Raw genomic sequence first — 6,428 nt, forward strand, 5'->3', positions numbered from 1 at the left:
AAAAGCTTTAAGTTTAGAATATTGTGATCGCATGCGTCCATCGCATTAAGCAACTAACTTATGTATTTTTTGCAGGAAAAAGTATTGACGCAAGGCGAAATTGCGATCCAAAGAATTTAGCGTCCGAGTGCATTAAGAGATTGTGACTGCAAGGCTATGGGATCATATGCGTTCGCAAAAATCTGCTCAAGAAGGTGGCCGCATAGAGCCGGTACATCAAGATGAAAGCTTAATAAATCATGATGGGATAGAAAGCTGATGACGGTTGAATCCAAATTTAGTTGACAAACCGTTAACGACACACTGTAGCAAGTACACTCAACTTTTCAGTGACAAATATTCGGTTCATCAGATAGAGTGACATCCCATTAGTGCAATCATTTGAGAGAAAAAAAACTCTTCACCCTGAAGCTCTATAAATACAGAAGGTCACTTTCGTTAAAGGAGTCCGATTTGGTTCTATTCCAGCTAAGCCATATCGTGATTTCACCACATAGAAGATAGCTAGCCTTTGTTCATAGTTTTCTTATACTTATAAGGCAGAGGCGAGAAAAGAGAGAAGACGCCAGAAGATCATCCTGGTCAGCTCGAGAGAATGCCAGGGAGCGTGGAAATCAGAGAGAGGGCCGACTCTTTCGAAAACAAGAATATTCTTTGAGCAGAGTAGAGAAAAACAGTGTAAAAGCCTTGGGAAGCAGGAAATTGCTACCAGGCTCCTTATCTTTATTCCCCATTGTCATTTTGTATTTCGAATTCATTTATAGAATGGAACCTTCATTTATACATCTGTTCACTCTCTTTACATTACACATGAGTAACTAAACTTTCGAATGGGTTGAGAAGCACTTAGTTAGCATGACCTAAGATCTTCATTGCATGTGATCATCTTGTCTTATGTTGCATCCATCACCCCTTTAGAGCTACTTGAGAGAGAGTCTAAAGAAAGAACCTAAGACTTAAGAGAGCTAGGTTAGAATATAGACTTGAGAAAGCAAGATTAGATCTATATAAGTAAGAGATAGAGACTTAGAGATAAGCTCTGTTTGCTAACATGCATCGCATGCACCCTAGAAATAGGTTATGGTAGTATACGGTCGCCTTGTGTATGTATGTGTCATTCATCATCGCATAGAAAAGAATAGAGGCTTAGACATAAGTCCTATAGACATCATTGCATACATCGCATGCGTTCTAAAACTTGTCCAAGGGATTAAGAAAACATTGTAAAGAACGTGAAATATGGATGAACAGAAATAGGCAAAGAGATGGAGATGGAAATGATCATAACATTTAATTATAGAATTAAGCGTTTGATACATGGTGTGAATGATAGACTTAAAAGATTAATACAATTGAGGATAAAGAGATAGAAACAAATACAGAAGAGTGTCAACGTCTTGACACAGATCTGGACGGTGGATTTGCTTGCCGGCGTGTGGAGTGGATGAAGAGAAGAGCTTCCCTCTCAAGCTTGCTCGTCCGGTAGAAGTGACCTTCGTACAAAGCTTCAACGGCGGGGATCGGAAGGATTCTTGCCCTGAGACTCACCTCTCGGCCTTGTCTTTTAATTCTTCTTGGATCTACTCTGATTAGTCGCTCAACCAGTCTCTCTCTCAAATCAGTATATACACTTTTCTCTGTATTCAAGCATATCTTTTCAGTGGAATGGCCGGAGCTATTTATAGGCTTTGACTCCCTACATTGTGGTCCCCACTTTATTGTTAAGGCAATTCCTGAAATGGTGGAGTGAATATACCTTCTGTTATGTAATCAATCCCATCTGAAATGCACAACGGTCAGCTGTACACGCGTCAGAATCCTCCGCATTTGCGTTGCTCTTTACATCTTCGATCGTTTGCCCGCATGCGGTGTTGTTTTTTATTACCGTATGTGATTGAGATTACTACCATAAAATATTTAAATGGTCCACTTGGTGGGTTAATAGTTCCACATATATCACCATGAATTCATTCAAAAAATGTTGGTGATTCAGTCTCCATTTTAGCTGGTGATGGTCTAATTATCAATTTTTCTTTAAAGCAAGCATCATCTGATAATTCATTAGATTGAAGAATCTTTTGGCTCTTCAATGAGTGTCCATTTGAATTCTTAATAATTCTCCTCGCTGTCGTATGTGTGTAGCATGATCGCATAACATGAACGCAATCTTAGAAAGTGTTAGCTAAATCCTTTCACAACCTGTTCCCTTGCATACTCATTGTACTTTCGTGTTATTAACTCTTTTCTTAATTCCGCCGCTTAGATTTTATACCTTAAACAACATACCAACCAACGCATTTTTTATTTGTCTCCGAAAAAAGATATGAAATTACCATTGCATACTGTTTCCATAGTCCCTGAGTTCAACCCTAGGCTTACCAGGCAACTTAGTAGGGTTTATACTTGGATCTTGCTAAGAAAACTTGCATGCACAACGCATACACCACCATCACATTCTACACCATTATTTTATCGCATTAACCAAAAGAGGCGGCTCAGAAATAAATGCAAATCATATTATTGGGAAGAGCCAAATCTCTATAAAAGGGGATCATACCAGATTTTGTGCCTATGTATACCAGATGCTGCTCACCAACACATACTATCACAATGCATGACTCGCCATATGGAGGACATTCTAGAGGCCAACACATAGCAGTAAAGGTGTTACAAAGTGGTTATTTTTGGCCAACATTATTCAAGGACGCAAAAGACTATACGATAAAATGTGACCGGTGCCAACGCACGGGAAACATTTCATGGAAGCATATGATGCCCATGAACATCATCTTAGAATTGAAATTGTTCGACGCATAGACTTCATGGAACCATTTCCACCATCAAATGATCACAAAAACATTCTATTGACCGTCGACTACGTTTCCAAATAGGTAGAAGCGGTATCATGCATCGCAAGTGATGCGACGGTAGTCTCCAAGTTCTTAAAGAAAAATATTTTCACTCGTTTTGGCAATCCACATGCCATAATAAGTGATGAAGGCTCTCACTTTGTTAACCACATCGTTAACAATTTGCTGCTCAAATATAATATCCCCCATAAAATGGCCGCCACATACCATCCACAAACAAATGGTCAAGTTGAAGTGTCCAACAGAGAAATCAAGTTGATATTAGACAAGGTGGTAAAACCTTCACAAAAAGATTGGGCAATGAAGCTGGACGATGCCTTGTGGGCATACAAGATCGCCTATAAGACACCTATAGGCATGTCCTCGTATGTGCTGATTTTCGGAAAGGCATGTCATTTACCGCTTGAGCTGGAGCATAAAGCACTGTGGGCAGTGAAAAAACAAATTTTGACTTAAAGGCCGTAGGGGAAGCAAGGAAACTTCAGTTGGTCGAGCTTGAGGAATGGAGAACTTACGCATACAATAATGCAAAAATCTACAAGGAGCGTGCAAAGCGTTGGCATGACAAACACTTATGCGAGTAGCATCTCCAAGTCGGACAAAAGGTCTTATTATTCAATTCGCGGCTACGACTCTTTCCCAGAAAATTAAAGTCACGCTGGTTCAGACCCTTTATAATCAGAAAGGTATTCCCGCATGGCGCAGTCGAGTTATCCAATGAGGATGGGACCAACGCATTCAAAGTCAACGGGCAAAGAGTCGAAATATATCATGGAGAAGACTTGCACCGCAAGAACACCTCTGTGCACCTGAGGAATTCTGATTGAAGAAGAAGTGGGCAGTCCCGGCACAATCATGTGATTCAATTTCATCAGAGGCACAATTTTTGTGAAGTATCCTTTGAAACTTTCAATCCATGAACTTAACTCTACCTCTTTATAGCCACTATCATTTCGTTATCCTTTGCATCATTTCTATATATATACTTGCTAGCTCTGTCTTTTATTTGACCCTCTCGATGTTTTGTTTGCAACGATCGTGGTGAACGATTGCGAAGGATCTACACAAAAGATGCAACTAGTTTATTCTACCATCGCAATCAAAGAAAGCAGTTCGCCGCAAAAAAAAAAAAAAAAAAAAAAAAGGATGCGATCACAAATAATGCAAGCGACAAAGCAAATTTGGGGGTTGTATCTTTTCTTGACTTTGTCTATTCCAAATTTTGCACTGTCGCATCGCAGTTTAACTTTGATAATTTTATCATCGCATCCTCTTTAGTTGGCGCAATCATTACACATTCATTAATTTAGTAAGTCACCATATTATTTCTCTTTGCCAATTATGATTTCAATGATGAAACGCATGCCTCTGTTTTTCATCACATGTACTAGAGTCAACTTAACTTTAGGACATTCAACTCATGAAATATTTCTAAAAGTTAGTGGTCCAACAGCTTTCTTTCAAACTGACTTTTACAAAACTTCCTAAGAGCATCGCATGAATTATTTCAATCTTTCAACAATGAGGATATTGTTGCATTTAAATTTGGGGGTGGGGTAGTCATTTTCAGCCTTGCTATTTTAGGCATTCAAAAAAATAAAATAAAATAAAAAATCATAATGTTGCGATCGGATCCTACTCGTAGTTGGATGTTCGCATGACACCCGTGGGGGCAAGCCAAAACGAAGGTAGGAATCGTGATCAACGTATAAATAAAATGATCGTAACTCCGCTGCCAAATGGGCATGAGTTTAGACTGAGAAAGAGCGCCTTGCTCGTAGTTGGATGTCCGCATGACACCCATGGGGGCAAGCCAAAACGAAGGCTAAGCACTTGGATCAGCGTAAGGTCATAGAAAAAAATATATGTCTAAACTACGCAAGGATAAAAATCAGTTTAAAACACCCAAGTTGAAAAAGTTTTTTTAATGAAATAAATCACGCGATGCCCTGGAAACAAGTAAAGTCCTTCTGAAGGTTAAACTTGCGGTCCCTAAATTTTAGAAATATTTCAAGAAAAGACCTGAATAGGAATTAAGGAGATTTTAGTACATAGGATTTGAATAAGGCACCTCGAGAAATCTTGGAAAGGAGAAGGCGGCTGACTTTCTAGAGAAAATCTTTAGTTTATGCTTGAGGACAAGCATTGTTTTAAATTTGGGGTGTGATAATGGGCAGAAATGCACGTTATTACACCACAAAGATATAAAGCAATGAAGGATTGCGACGGTAAAAATATATAAAATTGCGTCCAAAAGCATTAAGTTTAGAACATTGTGATCGCATACGTCCATCGCATTAAAGCAGCTAACTTATGTATTTTGTGCAGGAAAATGCGTTGACGCAAGGCGAAATTGCGATCCAAAGAATTTAACGTCCGAGCGCATTAAGAGATTGCGACCGCAAGGCTATGCGATCATATGCGTTCGCGAAAATCTGCTCAAGAAGGTGGCCGTTAACGATCGAATCCGGATTTAGTTGGCAAGTCATTAACGACACACTATAGCAAATACACTTAACTTTTTGGTGACAAATATTCGGCGCATCAGACAAAAAATTAATGACATCCCATCAGTGCAATCATTTGAGAGAAAAATGCTCTTCACCCTGAAGCTCTATAAATACAGAAGGTCACCTTCGTTAAATAAATTTGGTTCGGTTCTATTCCAGTTGAGCCATATAGCGAGTTCACCACATAGAAGATAGTTAGTCGTTGTTCATAGTAATCTTATACTTAGAAGGCGCAGGTGAGAGAAGAGAGAAGACGCCGGAAGATTGTCCTGGTCAGTTCGAGAGAATGTCGGGGAGCATGGAAAACATAGAGAGGGCTGACTCTTGTGAAAACAAGAATATTTTTTGAGCAGGGTAGAGAAAAATAGTACAAAAGCCTTAGAAAGTAGGAAATTGCTACCAGGCTCCTTATCTTTATTTCCCATTTTCATTCTGTATTTCGATTTCATTTATAGAATGAAACCTGCATTTCTACATCTGTTCACTCTCTTTACATTACGCATGAGTAACTAAACTTTCGAATGGGTTGAGAAGCACTTAGCTAGCATGACCTAAGATCTTCATTGCATGCGATCATCTTGTCTTATGTTGCGTCTATCACCCCTTTAGAGCTACTCGAGAGAGAGAGAGAGTCTAAAGAAAGAACCTAAGACTTGAGAGAGCTATGTTAGAATCTGGACTTGAGAAAGCAAAATTAGATTTGCATAAGTAAGAGATAGAGGCTTTGAGATAAGCTCTGTTTGCTAACATGCATTGCATGCACCCTAGAAATAGGTTATGGTAATATTTGGTTGCCTTGTGTATGTGTGTGTCATTCATCATGGCATAGACAAGAATAGAAACTTAGACATAAGTCCTATAGACATCATCGCATACATCGTATGCGTTCTAAAACTAGAGCTATGTATTTGCATTGAGAGATGACTTGTTGTCGTATGTGTGTAGCATGATCGCATAATGTGAACGCAATCTTAGGAAGTGTTAGCTAAATCTCTTCTCAACCCGTTCCCTTGCATACCCATTGTACTTTCATGTTATTAACTATTTT

The sequence above is a fragment of the Benincasa hispida genome, chromosome 9, assembly GCF_009727055.1.
Source record: "Benincasa hispida cultivar B227 chromosome 9, ASM972705v1, whole genome shotgun sequence".
Taxonomy (NCBI): domain Eukaryota; kingdom Viridiplantae; phylum Streptophyta; class Magnoliopsida; order Cucurbitales; family Cucurbitaceae; genus Benincasa; species Benincasa hispida.